The 24607-nt window shown below is 43.6% G+C and overlaps 1 pseudogene; it reads right to left on the bottom strand.

Moving 5' to 3' along the window:
* Positions 1-19658: 19658 nt before the first annotated feature.
* On the bottom strand, positions 19659-24350 carry LOC123152012 (tau-cadinol synthase-like; annotated as a pseudogene).
* Positions 24351-24607: the final 257 nt, after the last annotated feature.

Below are 24607 nucleotides of genomic sequence, written 5' to 3'. Positions count from 1 at the left end.
TGGTGATTGTGGTGCTCAACTCTTCTCCGTGTCTTCCTGGGGTGCTCCCGTCCCGTTCAGAGAGGTTGGAGGTGGAGCGGCTTCATCTTGCACGGAGCTTCGGTGGAGATGTCAAGTCATGCCTGACCGACAGGTGCTACGCTTTGTCATGCCTGGTCGGCAGGTGCTACGCACGACATATCTTTCAAAGACTTCAAGTTGTGTCGGCTGGTGGTACTTGGCAGCATGGTGCTGAGGTGTATCGGTGGCGACCGCGACGTGCTCAATTGTTTGCGCGCAGGGAGGATGTGCCGTTGGGCGCCGTGGTGGCGTCGATGATAGCTGGACCGAATAAGGTTGATGCATCAGTACAGTTCTAAAGATGGAGCGGTGGCAGTTGGCGGCGGCGGCCTTTGAGTGCACACCGGACCGGTGAGACCCATGCCCGGCAGGCGTCCTGGATGGGACCTCATGTCTTAGATGTTAGGTTTGGCTGCGATGTCTTTTTGGTATTAGGCACAGACTATCTGCGCCCCTTCATCAACTGGATAGAGTTGCTTGGACGGCGGTTTTAGTCTTACTGTTGTATTACTTTGTAAGGTCTTATAAAAGTAATTAAGAAAGTGGCCGTATGCATCGACCAGATGCAGAGGCCGGGGGTCATCCTCCTTTTCAAAAAAAAACTAATAAAAGGACGAATATTTCTTACTCCTATAATTTCACATCATATTAACTGTCGCGCAGGTGGGCTTCCACTTGGCTCAGCCCGACTAAGCCATTCCACCTATCCTGCCCGTCAGGTTGAGGCAAAAATAATTGTTGTTGCAGGGATTTGAACTCACCACCTACCTAAGTTGGAAGCCAACTCAGCTAGCTAGCATTGCAATGGAGAAAGTGGATTGGTTAGGGCATCTCCAACACCAATCCCCAAACCGGACGCCATATCCGTCTGACGGACCGCTGAGGACCAGTCCATGAGCAGCGATGTGGGAGCTGGCCATTGAAAGATGTCCCCCTAAATGTCCGCCTAGCTTCAGTCAATTTAAAATTCAAATGCACCCAATCACATAGCGCGCACCAGATCACATAGTGCCCGATCACAACCAAATAGAAACAAGTATGCATAGTTTTTACATGCTCGATCAGAAGGAGAAGTGGTGACGCAGCATGCAAGATCGCCTCTCGCTAGGGTTATGTGAGGAAACAGTTCAGCATTATTTTTCTTGGTGGAAGGTACTGTTTGACACGATAAAAATATTTAACAATCTGTGAGAAGGGAAGTGAGGAGTGGAAGTGGTGATTCGGTGCTCGGGCGCATTTGCTCCGGAAATCACCGACGTCTGTTGAAGCCTTGGGATGGAAATAATTAGGGTTGGCGTGTCAGAACTGGAGCGCCGAATAATGGGGATATGATAGGTATACGTCCAGAAACAGTGCGTGTGTGTGGGCCATTTACGTAGCGGGCGTCGTGCTTCCGTTGGCTCCTCATTTTGATCCGTGGTCTGGGAACGTTTTATCCTGGCTGAGCCGTGGAACAGATAAGTCGTACAGGACAGCAACCAAGCCATCACCGCCGCACCCCTCTTCTCTCCAACACTCCTCGCTGCGGCGGCCTGAGATTGCTACTGTTGGGCGGTAGTGAAAGATGTGGTGCTTGAGTTTCTACTGGATGTTGTTGACCGGTGAGTTCTACCGCAGTCTGGGAATGGTTTGAAACCCACAACGCATCCACGCCAATCCACACACAAAAAGTTAAAGATCCAAAATCAACCCAGTCCACAAAACTATTTGCACAATCCATCCCACACCAGACTATGGAAAATTTCCATCCAACCGCACCAAACCGTTTCAAACTTTTGGGTTGAACCCGATTCCTCAAACCGAAAAAGCCCGTGGTTGTGAAGCTATCGAACCTGCAGGACCCTACCTTGTGCTTGTCCCGTATGGAACTGAAGTTTTATCAGCTCCATCCACGTCTTGGTGTGGTCGCGGTTGCAGATGCCAAGGAGCCGGTGTGGTGTTCTGCTTCTACCTGACCACTTCATTGATCTGTTGATTTTGATGTCCCAGCACCACCGTAGACACCTCATCGCCTCTGCGTCTGCCGCCGAAGGCCATGGTGTACCGCAGAAGGGGTACAGGATGAGAGGAAGGAGGAAATCCATGGGGACGGGAAGGTTCGCCCAGGAGGAAGCAAACATGGCGCTGCAACGTGGGGAAAGATTTGTGTAGGGCTTAGTGTGGGGATCGAGAAGGAGGCCCGAGGGCTAGCACAGGGAAAACGCTGGGCCGTGCGCGCGTGGCCTGCTCCGTCAGAAAGACGACGACCACCACTGCAATGCATGCACGAAGGCTCACCGTTTATTTAGAACCCATACTTGTGGAATACGATCAAATATACAAGAAAAGGCATGCATCTAGAGATGAACAGACGTGCGAGATTTCAGGAGCAGCTGAGCCTGGGCTCAGAATCGAATTTTCGAGTGAGGAGTGTATTTCTCTCATGCGCCGGGGAAAGAAATGAAAATATACTAGTGTGCCAGTGTATCATAGTACACAACGAAAAAAGTACGGGAAACGAATATTTCATTAATCTCACTGAAGAAACAAAATTATAAGATTCCATAAAGAAAAGGTGCGCTCCGTGACCTACTAGCGCGGTCAACCTGACAGTGGCAATTGCAATCTTCTGGTTCTCGGGGCCTCGAAAGGCTCCCTTTTTTGACGTATGACCTTCTCATTATGAGCCAGATTCAAACTGATAGCAAAATAAATTTAAATTAGGTTAAAATCCTATCAAATTTCAAATCTCAAATTGAAATTTCAGTGAGGCCCGAAATTGTTTTGTTTACGAAATTAAAGGAAAAATGTATAATACTAACCAGGATGGGATTAGGGAAAATAATTAATGTGGATGGAGTAGAAATAGATGTTACTCCCTCTGTTTCATAACATAAGAATGTTTTTTACATTAGTATAGTGTAAAAACGCTCTTATATTATGGGACAGAGGAAGTAGTTAGCTATAGGCAGGCATGCATCCATGGTCTGGGTCTTGTGGTCAGCCCGTGAAGCTGAGTCCCGATCCTCGGAGCTTGTCCTCGACGATGGCGTCGATGCAGCGTGCCAACTCTGGCGACATATGGTAAGCCAAGTCCCCCACGACCCCTTTCGTGAAGAAGGATTGATGCGGGAACTCCAGGATTGTTCGCGCACAGGTCTTTCATCGTGTCGATGCTGCACAGCCTGCAGATGACCATGGGCGAACGACACACCAAGAGAACAAAGCGAGCTCCCGGACGCTGCTCACCAGGTCGAGCAGCATCTTCTCGTACCTTAGGGATAGTTTTTTTTTGTTTTTACTAGCTACCTGCAAAAATCCTGCATCACACTTACAGTAGGAAGAAAACTGGAATTATGCTGAAACTTGATTTCGAAAAGGCATATGACAATGTCAACTGGGACTTCTTCTTAGATTGCCACAAAATGAGAGAGTTTTATCCGCAATGGATTGAGTGGGTCAGGAAAATCCTAGTGGGTGGTATAGTTAGTGTGAAATTGAATAATGAGATGGGTCCCTACATTCAAAGCTCGAAAGGGGTGCGCCAAGGGGACCCCTTCTCGCCCTTTCTCTTCAATTTAGCTGCCGATTGTTTAACAAAAATGGTACTTAAAGCTCAACAAAACGGCTTATTCAATTGTCTGGCCTCCAACCTGATACCAAATGGAGTAGCCATTCTTCAGTACGCGGCAGACACAATTTTGTGTTTTGAGGATGATCTTAGAAATGCTCTGAATATTAAGTTGCTCCTATATATTTTTGAGATCATGTCAGGATTGAAAATAAATTTCTTGAAGAGCGAGATTTTCTCGGCCCGTGCGGATGATGAGACTATGCGTAAATATGCTGAGATGTTTAACTGCCAAATAGGTAATTTCCCTATAAAATAACTAGGCATGCCTGTCAGCTATGCTGGGCTGAAATGTAGCGACTGGAGCTTTGTGGATGACAAATTCATCGATCATTGTGAAAACTGGATTAGTGAGGTGTTGTGTATGGGAGGGAGACTCATTAAAGTGAATGCGGTGCTATCACATATTCCAACCTTTTACATGTCCATGTTTTTACTGAACAAGACCACCTTGGAGAAGTGGGACAAACCGAGAAGAAAATTTTTCTGGCATAGAAAAGGAAAGAAAAAAGGATACCATATGGTCAAGTGGGACCGTGTTTGTCGATCTAAAAAGAAAGGGGGCCTGGGGATCAAGGACATGAGAAAACAAAATATCAGTTTACTGGTGAAGTGGTGGTGGAAACTAGATAAAAATAAAGGCCTCTGGCAGGATATAGTTAAAGCTAAATACTTGAAGAAAACTTCAGTGGCCATGGTGAAGGCAAAGAACAATGATTCACCGTGTTGTAAACCCCTCTTGAAAGTGAAAGACTTATATATGAATGGCAGGGGGTCAAACGGAATAGGGGAGATGTGGCCAGACTCTGGTTCAATGAATTGGAAAGTTTCCATTACTGTTTGAAATCTGTGTGGAGCAAAACTGTACTGTTGATAGAATCGACACGTTGAATCATATTACCTCCTTTAGGAGGAGGATGTCCCCTCAAAAGATGAAACAATGGGATAAAATGAAAAAGGAGGTATTAACACTTAAGCAAAATGATCTGCCAGATGAGATTTATTGGAAATTTGATAACTCTGGAAAATACATGACCAAATCGATGTATAGGTGGTTGGAAAAAGATATTGCTGGGTCTAGCTTCAAGTGGATTTGGGATGCTAAGCTCCCCCTAAAAATCCAAATCTTCTTATGGTAGGTGGGGCAAAATGCCATCCTGACTAGAGAAAATATGAAAAAAAGATTTTGGCCTGGAAACCCCTGTTGTTCCTTTTGTAATCAATTGGAAACAACCCAACACTTACTTTTCTTATGTCCTGTATCTAGAGTGATATGGAGAACTGTTGGAGCTCTCCTTGGGACTGATTGTTGTCCCAATTCCATCTGGTAGTACTATGCTTGGATGTACAGTTTCTTACCTTGCTTTGAAAAAATTTACACTGTTGGCTTGGCAGCTATATGCTGGGCCATATGGTTGGCCCGGAACAGGGCTACTTTCGAATGCAAATGGATTAACTCCCCATTTGAGATCGTGTTCACAGCTTGTGCTTTTCTGATATACTGGGCAGGCCTCCAGAAACCTGAGATGGAAAAGATGGTGAAGAAGGGCGCGGAGATGCTGAAGGAGAACACAACCCAGATGATGTTGTTGTGTGGACCTCCGGCTCCAAATATGGACGGGCGCGATTGAAGCTAAAGCTGGATGACAGAAGTCTATGCTCGGCATCGTTTACTGGGGTGTGCTGCTGGGTCTTTGCGTTTGGGGGATGCTAGTTTCTTTTGGTTACCGCTGATACTTTGGCATGGCCTGGTGATGTGCGTCTGTAATATGTGCGATACTACTCTAGTTTCTTGTAGGCGGCTTTGGGTGATAGCAGGTTTTTGCGGATAGTGGGTTTCCTGTTATTGCTCCGAACTCGCTTTTCTTCTTTCCCTAGCCTTGATAGTTTCAGTTCCTGAGACATTGTATTTCCGTTGTGAAAGTAATGGAAAGGGGAAAAGCCCGATTCGACTAGCTACTTGCAGATGTAGATGATTTTGCAATCGGCCAAGGAGGGTGGCAGCAGGGAGTGGTGCATGTGCGTGCACATCAGCCTATGAGACGGCAGGGCCTCCAGCTTGGCTTCCTAGCTGGCAGTGAAGAGGGCCTCACGGTGAGGGATGCAGTCATGTGGGTTGAGGCGGAGGAGTGGGTGATCAGCGCCGGAGGGCGGGTAGGTGGCCCGTGCCATGGTGGCCAAGGACAGAGCCTTTAGCTAGGTGGTGGCGTACTTGGGCGAGCAGGGCAGGAGCAAGTCATCGGGGCGCGGGGCGTAACGCCGCTGGACAGAGATTGCCCCATGGACATCGGGGCGCGGGGCGTAACGCCGCTGGACAGAGATTGCCCCATGGACCATCCACGGGTGATAGCAAAGCAATGGCCCAAAACCGGTTGTGATGCCCAGCAAGGTGGAGATGGTGTCACATGAAAGCTCCCGCTTAATTACCCATTCTTTTCACATGAAAGATAAAAAGGTAAGAATTAATCAGATCGTTAGTTAATCAAATTATGGGCTCCGATCTTATGTAGTACTCTTACCCAAGGTTTTGGGTACCGGGCGGAAGATTCGGATACCACCCGGTATCCGGGTTTCTCGCTAACCCACGAGAAAGCTGCGTACCAAGCCAAAAAAATCGAATTTTTTGAATTTGAACGGCTACAGTGTGGTCAAGTAGGACAGGAACTTTTCATGTGACACCGAGCAGGGCAGGAGCAAGTCATCGGGGCACGGGGCGTAACGCCGCTGGACAGAGATTGCCCATGGACCATCCACGGGTGATAGCAAAGCAATGGCCCAAAACCGGTTGTGATGCCCAGCAAGGTGGAGATGGTGTCACATGAAAGCTCCCGCTTAATTACCCATTCTTTTCACATGAAAGATAAAAAGGTAAGAATTAATCAGATCGTTAGTTAATCAAATTATGGGCTCCGATCTTATGTAGTACTCTTACCCAAGGTTTTGGGTACCGGGCGGAAGATTCGGTTACCACCCGGTATCCGGGTTTCTCGCTAACCCACGAGAAAGCTGTGTACCGAGCCAAAAAATCGAATTTTTTGAATTTGAACGGCTACAGTATGGTCAAGTAGGACAGGAACTTTTCATTTTTTGCTAAACCAACTCATAAATAAAAATTATAAAACACAGTAGAAGAATCGAACCCACGACCTAACACATGTTGAGGAAGGACTTTGTGAACTTCTTGAGCACCGAACTAATATATTGCGAGCTCAGAAAACTTTGAATTCAAATTATGTTTAAAAAATTCGAGCGGTTTTTCCTCGGAATTTTGCGGTAACCGCGGTATCCGCGTTTCTCGCCCACCCTCGGAATTTTGTTGGGATTCGGTAGCCAAAAGGTTGGTTTCGGTTAGCTGGCTAGGGTTAACAACCAAATCGATTGCTCGCTTTAAATAGCTACCTACTGACGATTGGCTTTGGAGGGTCTGTTGATATTGAAAACACCACGTGCGGTTTTTTTTTTTGCAATGCAGGAGCTATATTGATTACTCAAAGGTAATACATTCGCAGGTAATACAATCGTGAAGAAAAACTGGGATGAAGTTTATCCAGAGGCATCTCCTACGAACCTGATTAGCACATAGATGAGCAGCCATATTGGCTTCTCTCCTTACAAAATAAATATTGAAACTAGTGAAGTTCCCGCATAGCTCCTTCACGTCCTATAGAGGTCCCATGATATCAGCTCTATCAAATTATTGAGAGTTCCATAGCTTAACAACTTCCAAGGCATCACTTTCAACAACGATCCTGCGCCAGCCCATATCTGCAGCCAGCTTGACTGCATCTCAGATTGCATATGCCTCTATCAATCTGGCTGAAGATGCATAATAATACCACAAAGCCTGTGCCCTCACGAGATGACCCCGTACGTCTCGGACAACTAGGCCTGTACCACCATATCCGTGAGCTTCCAGGAAATGTGCATCCACATTAATTTTTAGTACACTTTCATCAGGTGGCTTCCATCTTTCTTGGACCTTAACAGTAGGCTTCTGTTGTTCTGTTCCTAGCTGAGCTAGATCAGCAGCAGTGTCAACTGCCCATCATACTGATTTTGCTATCATTCTAGTTTGTTCTCCATGACGTCTAGCATTTCTCTCAGCCCATACCACCCAAGCCCCACACAAGATGATGCAGGCGGAGCATTGGTCGATAGCAGTTCCTTCAATTATGTCTAGTGGCCATGACTCAGGATGCAAGTTGGGAAGTTTAAGCCCTGTCCTCTTTTTGATTTGTTCCCAGAACATTCTCGCCCAAGTGCACCTAAACAGGGCATGGTGTGTGGTTTCCTCCTCCCCACAGTCCTCGCAAAAAGCAGTCTGCTCCACATGGCGGTTCCTAAGAACAGCTCGGCATGGTACGTGCGTTGCAACCGTGCATGTTACCTTTTTCTGCCCTGATCATAAAGTATATGGCTCTCCACCGATCCCCTGCCTGCCTTATGCCAGGCTATATCTACCGGCAGATTAATAATAAGGACGTTTTTTCAAACATTAATAATATTAAGGAAGTTGAAGGCTAGAAGATGGGCTAGCTACGAGCTCGATCACGTCATAATAATTCCTTTCCAATCACGTTGTTCGCTGAAATCTTTTTATTTACTCCCGTTGTAAACCAATATAAGAGCGTACTTTAGTGATCTAAAATATCTTATATTAGTTTACAAAGGAAGTATTTTTAGTTGTTGATTGTTTTTTAAGCTAGCTACCCGCTTATTACAAGCGGCTGCAGAGGGAGTAGTATTTCTTAAGAGAAAAGGCATAACAACCCGACTTCAAATTAAAGAAGCCACCAACCAGCTAGGGTACAAGGTGTCTTTTTTTACAGATGCTAGGGTACAAGGTGTTGATACATACTCCCTCCGTCCGGAAATACTTGTCCTCGAATTGGATAAAACGGATGTATCTATAACTAAAATAAGTCTAGATACAACTATTTCGAGGACAAGTATTTTCGGACGAAGGGAGTAGCAAACATGAGAAGAGAGTGTTAGCATTAATCTTGACTTGCACATATTTTAGAGTCTTTATATGTTTTAGCATGGGTCGTGTACGTCGTTAATTAGCAGCAGTGGATGTCTGAGCATCAAGTGACCGGCGTGCTAAGTCTCGACGAGGTGTGCTCGTTGCTGCCTGTGGTCGTGGCTGAATGTGAATAGGCGGCAGCAGGAGAATCGGATCTGTGGTAATTGTAGGCCTAGTCCTTGCACGTTGGAGCAAATCAATGATAGACTATTGAACTAGTGCAGGCATGCAGCGGGGAGACTGAAATCTTGAGCCCATATTCAGCTATGCTCACAGATTGATTTCATCTTGCTCATGGCATCCCGGATGTTGGAAATTCGCCCACGGGAAATCAAGGCTCTGATACCAATTGTTGACTATTGTTGAAAATTCGCCCACAGGATCGATCACATCAAATACGATGAACACACACACACAAATTTAATAGCCAAGGGCCCTTGTCGTGCCCTTATTTCCTCTTTATTTTTCCTCTTTATTTATTTTCTTCTTTTCTCGCTGGTATTACAATAGCTAGTCCTTCCTATGTATATATAGACGTAGGGTCAGAAATGATGGCTTACAAAGCCGACTCCAACTAGTACTCGTACATAGACAGCAAGCCGGACTACTACATGGAACTGACACGGACTCAACCTTCCTAACATGACTAGCACAAGCCAACATAGACACCTAACCGGACTCTACTAATCACAGGCAAGCTTGATCACCTTTTGCTAAACCTAACATGACTCTATGTACTAGTACTTACCAAACTGTAACACATATGCTTGGATTACTCTAACACTGGAGATATCCTTTAGACACTGTCCTCGGAGATGCAAATAAAGTTGCACGTTATTTAGCTAGGCGCTGTTATTCTAAGATTTGTGAAGAGTGGTTAGATGAGATGCCCTCCTTTCTTTTACCACATGTACTCTTTGATGTAACACTCCCCTAACTAGAATAAAATGCCAGAAGGCCTTTCATTTAGTGATGGGTTTTAGGTGGTGTTTATTTTGCTAGACTGCATGTAAAACGACAAGTAAACTGGTGCATAAGCGCTCCCTGCTCTGCTCTTGTCAAATGTTCCAAGGATGAAGAGGGATAGTAAGTATAAAAATGAACGTCACAGTTTTACAGTCATGCTCAAGTCCATTTTCTGTTGGGAGTTATGAACGGCACGGTGTTGTATCAGAGGCCAATGCCATGGAAAAGGACACGGACAAATCCCTGTACTCAGATTGGGAGTAGCACTGAGCTGGATATGCATTATGCACTATACCCAGGCAGGCTTTTCTTCCGCTTTGGCTTGGTTCGAGTGGTAGTAGTACATTAGTTGGTTTCTTAATTAGTGTCAGTAATACTTTGGAACAGAATCTGCTTTTTCTGATAAGAAGCCTAAAACATGATTGAAATTGTAATTATGTTATTTTCTATAGCAATGTCTTGTAATAATAATGCGTACTGAGTAAGTTTTCTTTGAGAGGAAGTGCAGTTAGTTACTACTCCCTCCGATCCATATTACTTCTCGAGCAGTTTTAACACGCTCCCTCTTACCCCCTCTTTTCACGTGAGAGGTAAGAGTATATAATAGATCTAAGCCGTTGATCTTATTAATTAATGGTCTGATTAACACTTACCTTCTTACCTCACTTGTAAAAAAGGAGGGTAAGAGAGAGCATGTTAAAATTTGCCTTACTTCTCGTACTAAGCAAGTTTTCTTTGAGAGGAGGTGTGCCTTATACTCTTTTGTCGTGAAGTTGTCAACGATAAGTAATATGGATTGGAGGGAGTTCTAGCTAAGCGGGGTGGGCGAATGAAAGGTGTATGGATATGAGTAGAAATGCAAGATGAGATTCAGATTTGACATTTGACACCCAACCAGCTATATATTACTCTTCACTATCAAAGCAGAGCAGTACTCAACCGATAGCATTTCATGAGGGCGGATGGTAGCAGCCATGTCGACCCATGCAAACTCCAGAATAGTAGCTACACGACAGTCGTATCAGCCATGGCCCATGAATGAAAGTATGAATCTTGTGTGACTCGGTTTAAAATTTCACTATTGTTTACGCATGAATGACACGCTTGGCTGCTGATGCACTTGTTGATCTACTAGCAGCCGATGTGCTTGTAATGAAGTAAAATTATTTTTCTTGGTGAAGTTCAAGCATAGGATATGCATACGTATCATCACTACTGATACAACCAACCAGATACCATTCATTGGAAACTCTGTAGGAAGGATAATTTCACGATGAAATCTATATACTTGGACGTAATTGATTCTAGGCCAATTCTGCGGTCTCTCCACATCTGGAAGATTAAGGTACCGCTTAGAATTAAAATCTTCATGTGGTTTGTGCCCAAAGGAGTGATATTAACAAGGGATAACTTGGTAAAGCGAAGATGGGTCGGTAGTTCTCCATGTTGTTTTTGTGACCATGACGAAACAATTCAACCCCTCTTTCTAGATTGTCCGTTAGCCAAACTTCTTTGGCGTACTCTTCATATAGCCTTCAACGTTAATCCTAATATTAACATCAATGCGTTATTTGTGATGTGGCTACATGGAGTGGATCTAAATATTGCGGGGCATATTTGAATAGGGATATGTGGATTATTTTGGGCTATATGAAACTGCAGAAATGATACAATCTTTAACGGGAAAAAATTAAACAACCTTTTGCAGGTTATCTACAGGACCACTACTTGGATCCATACGTGGTCGTTACTCATGCGGACTCTAGAGAACTTTTGGTTACTAGGTGCAACCGGTGGGAGACGGTAGCATGGGTTATGTTCAACCGATTTGTATGACAAGCTAATAATAGGCTAGGTGGTTAGTCATCATAGCCTATATTTTCGCCGGCTGTGGCATCTTTTTTTACTTTTTGTTATTTCTGGGCTCTTTTTGAGAGCCAGTACCAGACCTAAGACCTTGTTTTCGTACATTGTTTTAATAAATTGGTTGCGTGCATCACTCTGATGCAGAGGCCGGAGATATCCTCCTTTTCATGAAAAAAAACTAGTGATACAAAGGTGTTTTTGTATTATGAGAGTCCATGAAGATTAAGATTGGTCCCCCTTGTCGTAGCTTTTTGGTCTTGTTGTTGTTGCTTAATTCCTCTTCAGTTTATGTGCTCATGTCTTTTAATTTTTTTCATTATGATCCTGGGCATGTACACAAGCAATGAGCTTGAGTTTTTCTTTTGTATCACTAGTAATTGAGCATGAGTTCTTTATCAATTGTCATTCATTTCATCTTCATGCTGAGGTTGGACTTGCACGTTGTCACATTTCATCATGATGAGTGGAGGAAGAAAAGAAAGAGGGCAGCATCATGACGTGTAACTATTACTAACAGTGTTTGGGTCTCAACAGCAGCAGTTCTATTTGCCATGTGATTCGGTCTCAACCGCTTTCCTCTTGTATTAGCAAGACAATATATCTCGTCACTTTAAAACTATCTAGCTTTTAATATATCAGTAGTGATACAAATATGCGTGTATCTGCATATGCATCAGCACTGGTGATACAAATGTGTCTTTTGTTAGCCCAACTACAGACTAGCTAGCCACGCCGGGTACTAAATGAGGAGAGCACACTAGTGTACGCGAGTTCGACACACACACACACACATACACGAGCTGGATTACTAGGCTGAAGTGCTCATATATTGCTGCTGCGTGTACACAGCCGGAAGAGCACACACACATGCACTAGCACACTTGATGCTTGGATGATTATCACTGCAATGGCCTTATTACAAGTGAAGGAGCTGGGTCCTTTTATAGGCCGGGATGGGCACAGCACACGCACACACACTATAAATTACGTGCCTACTACCATGGCCATGCAAAGCCATTGCCTAGAAACTACTACGTAATTGCCTACACAGCTGTAGTCTACTTCTAGTCAACCTCCTTACAACGCTAAGGAAACTAGTAGGAAATAACTAGGAAACTACCTAGCCCTTACAAGCCAAGTAAACTACCTGCTCAACGTGTTGTGCCCCATAGGCAGGGTTTGAGCTCACATCTTTCAATTTGCAAGTTTCGTATCTGCAATTAGATCCAATGAATGGGCGAACTAAATTACTAACTGCTAAATAACAAATCGGAGGTAGAGCTATATGCACATTTAGCCCCCAGCCGTGGATTAAGTTGTGAAGAATTATTTTTTGGGGAGCTTAGATTGGATTTGTTTTAGCAAAGCTTCAGCGCTGCAAACAATACTCCTGGATGAAGAAATCGCCGCTGCAGCTGCTGCCACTGCTCTGTGGCGTGAGGGGCCTCGTGAGAGGCCATTCACCATGCTGTACTGGCTACTGTCAGACAGCCCCCGATTGGGTAGGGAGGCTGTGCTCAGTGGTCGTGGGCGAGCCCCCTAGCGGTGCCGGCAGCAGCAACAATACACACCCACTACGTGATGTTTTGTGAGCTCCAAGTGGGCGGCAGGTCAATGACGTCGGTGCCAGCATTGGTGTTCGAGGATTATTCATTGTAAGTGTGTGTGCTTGTTTTGGTGTTAATAGCACAACCCCACAGGGTTCGTGTCTTGCATATATATAGGTTGATAGGGTACAAATACAAGCCCAGACCGTATCGTGTACAGCTAGGTAAGAACTTGCCGCGACGACTCTTGATTATCCGGCCCACGGTGTAACCCTTGATTCCTGCGAAGTTGCCCTTCAAGAACTTGAAACCACCATGCGCTGGCCCCATGGTGGGCGCCAATTGTCGTGGACTTAACACGACAGATGCCCTAACAAAAGGACTTAGGTGTGGAGCCATCGCAACTAGGTTAACTTGAAGGGGTTAAACGGGACAAGGGACACAGAGAGTTTACCCAGGTTCGGCCCCTCTCAATGAGGTAAAAGCCTACTTCTGCTTTTGGTTGTATTGGTTGGGTTTCGATTACCAGGGAGCGAACACGCTTGACTTAGTTCTTGACTTTTTCTTTTTTCTGTCCTAACCCGCCGCCGGATCACCCCTTTATATACACAGGTTGATGCCCGGCGGCTTACAGAGCCCCGGCCGGCTCATACACAACGTATTCGGCTCGGTGACTAACTAAGCTTGCCTTACAATACAATTTACACATATGGCAGTTTATCCTCTTAGGCCTCAAGTCGCCTCGGGGTCTTGGCCTTCAATAGGCTTGTTTCATAACCCGCCATCTTCATCCTTGAGTCGCCAACGGTATGACCCGGCCCCTCCTAATAGTTATATCCCCAACACATCCCATAAGTTGAAATTATCACTTGAACTGGAATTTTGCCATACCACGTTACATGTAGTCCATAAAGGTGATTTACGAGTTTTTTTATTGTGTTTTTTGTAGTCCATAAAGGCGATTTACTAGGTTACTCTACCAATTCCGCTACGAACTGCCCCGGGGAGATTAATCTACTCTCCCGGGGTGCGACACCCGATCGTCAAAAATGAGATCGGTTCCTTAGGTTAGATTAGATCAATTTACTGAGTTCTTTTGAAATTTGCTTTTTTAGCCGTTTGGATTCAGCTATTGGGTGTGTGGAGTGTAGGTCATGTGTCACATATACGGCCCTATCATGGCTGAAACACACACACACACACACACACACACACACACACACACACACACACACACACACACACACACACACACATGGAAAATGAGTCGATAGATGCAACTCGGCAGGATGTAAAAGCAAAATGGAACTTGCAAGCATGCCTGCCATTCGATGATAGAGAGAAGACTGGGAGCAAAGCCACAGCCCACCCGATGATGAAACTTTGTTCCACACACGAGGGCTGCTGGCCTATCGTTGTGAATCTTCAGTTCGGCCTGTCCCGACGAAACTTCCTCCACACACAAGAGCTGGTGGCCCGTCCACAACATAAGGGTTAGGCTTGACAGAGCAGTGGCGAACGGGGATTTCTTGCAAGCATTTGATGGATGCAGTGTGGAGAATATTATTACTACATCTTCAGACCACTATGCAGTTCTAATCAAAATTGCAAGAGGAGGTGACCTGAATGCTAGGCAACCATTGCAAGATAGCTTCAAATTTGAAGTTGCTTGGATGAGGGCTCCTGATTATGATGTGATGGTGGAGGAGGGGTGGAAAGCTCATAGTGGAGGCCCCGCGTCTATTAGCAACACTTGGAAAGCTATTAAAGGCTTGTCCAGTACCTTAAAAAGATGGAGCATGTAGTCCTTTGGGTCAGTAAGGCAAGAGATCAAGAAGTTGGAGAAAAGATTGTCAGCCTTGCGAACATGTTATAATGGAATTGACATAGCCCAGGAAGAGAGGAATATTGAAAAAAGATTATGCGAACTGTTTGAAAGAGAAGAAATTATGGCCCGTCAGAGGTCAAGGGTGGAATGGCTCAAGGAGGGAGACCGCAACACCTCTTTTTTCCACGCGAGAGCCTCAACCAGAAGAAGAACAAACAGGATAAAACATCTTCGCAAATCTGATGGCTCACTATGTGAAGACCAAAAAGGTATTGAAAATATGGTTCATGATTTTTACTTGAAACTCTTTTCTTATTAACCTTGTGAATCTATGGATGCTCTATTAGAGGCCATTCCAAATAAGGTAAGCAGAGAAATGAATGACGTTCTTAATCGTGAGTATACTAACGAGGAAATTAAAGTTGCTCTGTTTCAAATGGGGCCTACCAAAGCTCCCGGGCCTGATGGTTTCCCTGCCATCTTCTACCAGAGACACTGGGAGATATTGGAGCAAGACATATGTTCAGCAGTAAGAGGTTTTCTATATGGGGACAACATTCCTGAAGGCTTCAATGCCACCATCTTAGTGTTAATCCCCAAGGTGAATATGCCTGATTCGCTATCTAGCTTTAGACCAATTAGCTTATGCAATGTTATTTATAAAATTGCCTCTAAAGTTTTAGCGAATCGTCTTAAATGTCTTCTGCCGGAAATAATTTCTGAACAACAAAGTGCCTTTGTCCTGGGGAGACTAATAACTGATAATGTGCTTATTTCATATGAATGCCTTCACACCATCAAGAGGCAAAAATCAAAGACCCCTTATTATGCTCTTAAGATCGATATGACCAAGGCTTATGATAGGGTTGAATGGGGTTATTTAAAGGGTGTGTTACTGAAACTGGGATTCAGTGCGAGATGGACATAGTCTATTATGAGATGTGTCACTTTAGTAAGATATGCAGTCAAAGTTAATGGGAACCTTACTGATTCGTTCACACCAACTAGGGGAATTCGCCAGGGTGACCCCATTAGCCCGTATTTATTCTTAATATGCGCTGAAGGTTTATCATGCTTATTGCATCAAAAAGAAGCTTCGAGGGAACTCAAAGGCGTACAAAATGGAAGAAATGGTCCACCAATATCACATCTGTTATTTGCAGATGACAGTGTTTTCTTCATGAAGGGAGATGCCAAAAGTACTTACACTCTGAAATCAGCACTGCAGACTTATTGCAAGGGCTCTGGCCAACGAATTAATCTGCGAAAATCATCAATTTTCTTTGGGAATCATTGTAACGATCAAGTCAAAGAAAGAGTCAAGAACATATTGGAGGTCTACGATGAATCTCTTCAGGCTACATATCTTGGTATGCCTTCCTGGGTGGGCCGATCTCCAACGATTAAATTTAACTATCTCACTGGTAGGCTGTGGAGAAGGTTAAATGGATGGAATGATAGACCTTTATCACGAGCAGGTAAGGAGGTACTCCTGAAATCTGTAGCACAAGCTATCCCAACTTATGTGATGAGCTGCTTCCAAATCCCAACAACAGTCTGTGATAATATGAGGAAACCAATCTGTAATTTTTGGTGGGGAATTGAAGATGGGAAGAGGAAACTCCATTGGAGATCTTGGGAATGCCTTTCCACTCCTAAATATTTGGGAGGGATGGGATTTAGGGACATGGTCCTGTTCAATCAGGCTATGTTGGCCAAACAATGTTGGCGCCTACTTATGGGCACCCATTCCCTATGCTATAGAGTCAGGAAAGGAAGATACTTCCCTGAAGGGGATTTTTGGAACTCGGGTTGTCCAAGATCTGCCGCATACACATGGCGAAGCATCTGCTTCGGCAAAAAACTTCTGAAAAGAGGTTTGATTTGGAGGGTGGCAGATGGCAAGCAAATATCCGTGACTAATGATAACTGGATCCCAGGAATACCTCCTGGAACAGTATCTACAAATATCCCAATGCTAGATAATCAGACTGTTCGGCCCTCTTATCTTCTGGAGGAAGGTATTGGAATGAGGAGGCTGTGAAGAACATATTTGCACAAGATATTGCAAACATAGTCCTCAAAATCCCTTTAAGTTCAGAAGGATGTAGTGACTTTGTATCTTGGCCTTTTACCAAAAGCGGACACTATACTGTTAGGTCAGGCTACAACTTTGCAAGAACGCAATTGTTGTGGCAAGAGCGAAGTGCAAATGGAAAAGGTTCTACCTCAAACAATGAAGCTGATGGAAAAATATGGAAGAAGCTTTGGAAGGTAAAATGCCCGGACAAAATGAAAATCATCTTATGGAGAATCGCACAAAACTGTCTTCCTACAGGTGACAATCTTCAAAAAAGATCAATACAAACAAGGTATGATTGCCTCATATGCAATAGATTTGAGACAGTGGATCATTGTTTCTTCCATTGTCATTACACTAAAGAAATTTGGACCGAACTGAAGAAATATCATCATATCTCCTTAAAAGTGAAGAACTTTTTACATATTCGTCAATGGCTACTGGAATGGATCAATGAGGCTCCTGATTTCCAACTTATGGTGTTCACGATTGTTGTTTGGTACATTTGGGAAAACAGAAATAACATTAGAATTGGGGAGAGTTTCATTCACCCACAACGTGTAGTTGGGAAGATTAATGCATATATTGATTTTGTTATCCTAAATAATTTCAGATCGACTCACCTTACTAGGTGTGAGGCCCAAGCATCAACCCCAAAGTGGTCGCCACCGCCGGAAGGGTCGGTTCTGATCAATACAGATGCAACAATCTTCTCAGACTCGTGTCGTATGGGTATCGGAGTTGTCATCCGTGACCATCTGGGAGTAGTACGGGCTGCTTGCAGATGCTATGTGGACCAGGTGGAAGACCCAGAACTTGCTGAAGCCATAGCGGTGCGACATGCCTTATCATTCACCGAAGAAGCTGGCTTCCAATCCATTATTATGGCATCTGATTGTTCTACTGTATTGAATAAGGTGAAGAATGTGACAACTGATAGATCTCAGATAGGTGCCATAATATATGACATCAAAAGCAGGGCTCTTAAGTTTAAATCTTGTATGTTTACTCATGTCAACTGATCATGTAATGTGGCAGCTCATGTTGTTGCTAGATCTGCAGAACATGACCCTGGGTCCTGCTGGTTTAATGTTGTACCTGGTGTAATCAGGACCATCATTTGTTCTCAAACATTTGCTGAATGAATGTAATGCAGCTGCCCATTGTCTCAAAAAAAAAAGAGCTAGTGGCCCGTCGCTGTTCATCCCTATGTAATGAAATACGTAGCTTTTCCAGTACCGTCAGTGCAATTTACTCTCTAAAAATCGTACATGTAAGTTGTAAAAAAGTAAACGTGCTTTCTTTCTAAAATTCTATAAAGCACCATATTTTTAAGCAGAAATTTATATGGATAAAGTTTACATCATATACATGCTTTTTATTTCTCTGATTTTTAGTCTCCGCTCAGGGCCTCTGACGAGCCGAGGATGCTTCTGAGTTCATGACAGGAATTCCCCAACTGCTAAGAGATATTATGTCTAGTAAAATTTCACTCAAAATTTTGATTTAAAAATTTCGGAGTTTTAGAGGCTTACCATACTACCTTAGTGTCTTTGCCTTATACACGTGGTCCCCCAATCTAGGGCGCATCTTTGTCTCACCCGCAGCGAGACGAAAGAACTGCTTGCCTCTGGTGCTTCCTTTGAAAATTGTGTTTTGTATCTCCTTGATGCTATATTATGTGATAATAAAATCACCTTTTTTAAAACGGAAAGACATGTTCGTGACATTTTCAAAAATGTATGTTATTTTGAAAAAAAATCCCACCATTCAGATGTTCATGGCATGTAAAATAATAATTAGGCGTTTCAAAAATATGGTATTTATTTTCTTTGTAAAAGATGTATAATTTGTTCAAAAATATTTTCATATTTATAAGATATCTCATAATGCATTTGACTGAACGGTGCTTGTTGACTGCATAAGAAATGTCACTTCTTGTCAATGTGAGGTAGTACAAAGCACATAACATCCGGGTAGCCCTGGCGTCTTCTGTCGGCCTCGTCTTCCTGGAGCGAGGCAGAAATGGAATAGCCTGGTCTTCTTGGCCAGTGGAGTTTGTTGGTGCGTTGAACAACTCGTAATTCTTCACCATGTGGGTGATATCGCGGGGTTACCATGTTGGTATCGCGGGGTTACCATGTTGGTGCGTTGAACAACTTGTAATTCTTCACCGGTGATATCGCGGCGTTACGTTGTTGGTGTGTTGAACAACTCGTAATTCTTCACCATGTTGGTGCGTTGAACAGTTGACGCATGTCATCGTGCAAATGATTATGGTGCAGGTGAACATGATGTGTAAATGCACATAAATGATTATGGTGCAGGTGAACATGATGCAACCTGCTGTAGCCGTCATTGCTTCTGCCAGGATGATGCGGTGAATTTGCCGGCTGACCTGGTGTGGAGTTGTTCTTGACCATGTAATAGGACGCAGATAAACATAAAGTGAGTTTGCATGCCGGCTCAATGTTGCATGCTCTGTTTCGCCCCTGGTCCAGCAGTTCAGTCCATAAACATAAAAGGGACATCTTATGCATTCCATTTGTTTGCGCCCGGCATGACGCTGCCATGGACCTGACCAGACACGCCCGGCACGCAAAGGCACACACACCCGACGTGGTCGCCAACAAATTCGTCGATTCCGGTAGTGTACGGTAAAAGTGCACAAAACAACATAAATAGCGTTATTACATCCCATAGCAAACATCAGCAATACAGTGGATGATTGGGGTAACTAAAACAATACGTATTCACACAGATAATAGTAGGGGTCCCTAATCTGTGATGACCCGATACATCTTGTACATCTACTGGAGATTACATAGGAATGGGCTCGAGAAACAGTTTGTTGACGATCTCTTGAATGTGCATGTTGAATGTGTATGCATCTCCTCCATTGTCGTAGTAGAGTTGCATGCTAACAACCGCATTGACAACCCGCTGCACTGCTGGGAGTAGTGCACCGTGATCAAAGCGAGCCTGATTCGTGGTTTTCCACCCATCCTCTATGAGTGAATAGATTACTGTGAAGGCTTGCTCATCTGTAACTCCATGCTCATGGATGTAACACTCCACAGAGCTCTCGACGTCCCCACTGTTCTTTCCGCGCTGCAGGTTTATACCATTAGATCGCTTTAGTCAGTGGTATAAGGTTATGTTTACTCATAAACCTAGCTAATAATTAACAAACCGAGTTTTACTTTATATGCCGCGATGTCATTCAGAAAATGGCCAATCCTTGCGCCGGCTATGACTGCATCAGGCCTACTGGCAACCCAATCGAATGCTGCATTCGTTATTGCCTCACCCATGCCAGCCAACATACCCACAGATAGCAATGGCACGGCTGAGGACATGGATGTCAGATTCACTTGATCTTCAAAACATGGCTTATGATTTTGTTGTACCCATTCAGCTTCTTGGAGATAATAAGCAGACTGATTTTGGAGCTACAAACACATAATTAAAGAAAATTGATGAATAAAGGGACAATATTTTCAACAATTGCAATATGCCTACGTCGCAAAAAGGTGTACCGCTTTCTTCGTGTAGTCAATCCGGTACTTGTCAACTATTGCCACTTCTCCCTCAAACATCCGAAAGTTTCTTAGCAATTCTCTATAGAACATTTTCAGGTACTCTGGTACGTCAGAAATGGCACTCTCATCCTATCTACACATGGACAGTTAGAATACAAAACAATTAAGGAAACTAGCATCTATATAATTGTTCCCAAAATGATTCTCAAGGAATAAATTTGAAGACGCTTTTTTCTGAAGAAATTTAGAAACAAACTATACCCTACCTTTGAATGGCTGCATTTAGCAGCCTACATTCCTCTATGGTGGCATGTACATCATATGTATCATCCAGTATGGTGATTAGTGTAATTAACTTGGCCTTGATCATCCTTGCGCGTGCACAACTTTGCTCATAGAACACTGTGTGAGACCACAAGTAAGCCTCCACAATACGATCACGCACATAGGTTAATCCACAGATGCTCTTCAGGTTATTCCACCACCTGAAAATTAAATATTGAAGTGTTGAGCCCATTAAACAGAAATCAGTTAGGAGCATCATTGTGGACGTATGGGACAACATATGCCATTATTTATATTGTGTCGTGAGTAAGATTAATTATACCATAAGCTAGTTGTTCAATGAGGTTACAGAGAACCGAGATACAGTTAATTCATAAACATCACCACATGGTTTATTTATAGGAACACACACCATTAGAAGAAAAAGTTAGTTAGTTACACATCATCGATCATAAGAAGTTAGTCACAAAATCCTAACGAAGTGCAAGGTTCTTTGCTTATTAAAAGCATAGATCCAAACACCAATTAATCCTGTCACCATTATAACTCACTTCTGGATATCAAGGACACTTACTCGCTAATATCTTTGAGCTCCATTAGCTGGACATGCCACAGAAGGGTAAAATCCAGCTGTGCGAGCTCAAGTATAAGAGGTTTATAGTCCTTCTCTTTTCTGTATTCCGACAAGTAGTGCAATGTTTCCACCCTTCTAGAGGTCCTTGGAAGTGGTACCTGAAGAGCTCGTTTGACTTGCTCAGCTAAAGGGGAGTTGAGACTGCCCCTAATTACTTCAAGATGATGTCTGGCGAAGGAAATGGCTTCTTCGAGCTCCGGCTCATTATGAACAAAAAGGTAAGCAGCGTTGTACAAACTTAACAATCCCTTTGGCTCATTTGTTATGTCCTTCCTGAAGCACCCATCTTTACCTCTGAAGTTATTGAATACATCTGCAAGAATAAATGCCACGGAAGTCTTTGTATCAAGCAAATAACTATCCGATCTTACGTTTGGACCACCTTATACTAAATTATTTCCATGCATGTTAGGCGATAAAAAATTAGTGGCAAGTAAGTGATAGGTGAATTCACACATCATGTGTTGGCCCAGACCAGACACCGAGTACTTTCCGGTAGCGGCGACCGCGACAATGAACGATGACGAACGATGACTAACACGAACAAAACGAAGCTGATTCCTGATCGATCCACGGCAGTGCGAAGCTAGACTTAGCTATTAGCTAATCGATCTATATATAGCACCTCGCGTACGAACACAACACATGCACGCACGCCAGAAAAGCTTGATGGCCATAGCGTCGTATTACTCCTGTTTGATTTGTATTACTTTTACAAATCACGGTACAAGTTACAGGGCTACTAGAGGAATACACCGCTAAAAAAAGGGGGAATACTACTCGGAAGCTAATTCCAATACTAGTAGGATCATACATGCACATGGACCCGGATACATAACATCATGGGAGGCTGTGTCGTTTTTAATCCAACATCATGCATCGACCAATTTCTAGATGAGACAACACTAATCCAATTCACTTGCTTAAGGTGTGAACTATGGAAGCAATATCATAAGGATGACTAAATATGCAAATATGTAACACAAACTGCGTGAATCTAGTCATAGTATGACTTGCCGGGTACCAACATATCTGAAGAGCTTCCCTGCCATTTAGTTTATTAACATATAAGAGGTTCATAATTTACCAAAATATTTAAGATTAGCTGCATCTGCAAATGAGCAATACCAATTAGCATTATATTTAGCATTTCGATGACCTGGGAAAAGTTGTACTCATCATGGTACCCAATATAATTCTATTAATAAGTATACGACACAGAAACATAAATAAAAATAGAAAATAGTCAAAATTAGGTAAACTATTAGATGGATGTCAAAAAATTAAGAGCAAAAATAATATCTTAGTCATTTAAATGGCCCAAAAATTAAGAGCAAATTTGTACAAAAATCATGTACTCACAAAATTATTGATACCGAAAATGAATACTTATCATCAACGACAAACTTGTGTGTACTTTGTACATATATGAAAAATAGTGAAGACATTTTCAGAATATGAGCTTAATTGGTTGGCAGATTGAAATGATGCATCTGCAAATTTTGAAAAGAATCTTCCATACAGATTCCATATGGATTTCCTATAAATACATTTATCAAGATTTATAGAAGGGTAAATACAGAAACAAAAAATAGCACTCTATTTATATGTAAAAAAAGATAGATACATGTAGATACCCAAATTCCATGCTCTCTAAGCAACCGAAATTGGAGAGCAACATAGTGGAGGCTAGAACTACTAAATTCGGTTCCATGGATGTCCCATATTGTTGTTCGAATTTGTTCTGCAAAAAGGTGATCGATTCCGAGATGCTGAAGTGAATCCACTAATGTTATTCTCTCCAACCCGTCCTCACAAGTGTTAAGCAACATACAGATGTCCTCCTTCAGTTTCTTTGCTTTGATCCTCAACGAAACCTCTAACCTCTGCATAGATCATGTTAGAAGATCAACCAAAAACTCAACATAGTGATTTTCATGCGTATAAGGACGTTGTACTTTGCATTTTCAGAATTGGGCTGCTAGCTAATAATCCACCATTGTAAAGTATTATAAAAGATCATGCTTGAAGCTATCTACAATTATATGTATTAAAAATCGAAGGCAAACAAAACCAGCACATGCATTCAAAAGGCTAAATCATCTACACTATCAATTATTTGGTGGGCCATAATTATAACAATGAAGATTTCAATGTTTTGTGAGGAGATGGAGATTTAGATCTAGCGAAAAAACATATCTTCCGCTATGGATCCTTCGCCATTAAGGACGGATCAAAGGTTAGGTTCTGGGAGGATAAGTGGCTAGGCACTGCCACTCTCCAGGAACAATATCCCGCCCTATACAATATTGTGCGGCATAAGGGTGATACTATCGTCACGGTTATGGAATCCTTTCCGCCGAATGTGGCGTTCAGGAGAGATTTAATTGGCCCTAGCCTTGAATCGTGGAACATTTTGGTACAACGCCTATCCACGATGCAATTGACGCAAGGGATCGTTGTATTTCGTCGGGACCTATATGTGAGTGGTAATTTCTCAGTGGAGTCCATGCGTATTGCACTACTAGGGAAAAGCCTATACACAGAATTTTACCAGTAGCGCTGTGCAAAATCAAGTGCTGCTGCTACTTAGTAGCAGCGCGCGTGAATAAACCGCGCTATTGCTATGACTTTAGCAGTAGCGCGTACTAGCAAAAAGCGCTGCTGCTAGTTCGAACTGGGCGCACATGGCTAGCCCAACCTAGCAGTAGCGCGTATAATGGCCCGGCGCTACTGCTAATCTCCTTAGCTGCAGCGTGCTTACGTGTAAAGCACTGCTGCTAACGAAAATAAAATAAAGTGAAAAAAAGGAAAAAAAGGAGAAAGGAATAGCAGTAGCGGGTTTCAGTAAACGCGCTATAGCTAACTTAGCTATAGCGCGTTTTCGGAAACGCACTACCATTACGTTTCACTTAAACAGCGGTTTCCCCCCATCCCGCCCCCCGGCCATCAATTCTTCCCCAAATCGTCCCTCGCCCTCGCCGCCGTCTCCTCACCGCCGTCGCCCGAGGCCGCCCTCAGCCTCACCGCCGCCGCCCGAGGCCGCCCTCAGCCTCACAGCCGCCGCCCAAGGCCGCCCTCCACGTCACCGTCGGCGCCCTCCACCTCACCGCCGCCCGAGCCCCCAGGACCGCTCTTGCCCGTGCCCGAGCCCGCCCTCTCC

Source organism: Triticum aestivum, chromosome 7A (genome assembly GCF_018294505.1).
Source record: "Triticum aestivum cultivar Chinese Spring chromosome 7A, IWGSC CS RefSeq v2.1, whole genome shotgun sequence".
NCBI classification, from domain to species: domain Eukaryota; kingdom Viridiplantae; phylum Streptophyta; class Magnoliopsida; order Poales; family Poaceae; genus Triticum; species Triticum aestivum.
Note: the sequence above shows the minus strand (reverse complement) of the source record. Positions and strands in the feature narration are given on the sequence as shown.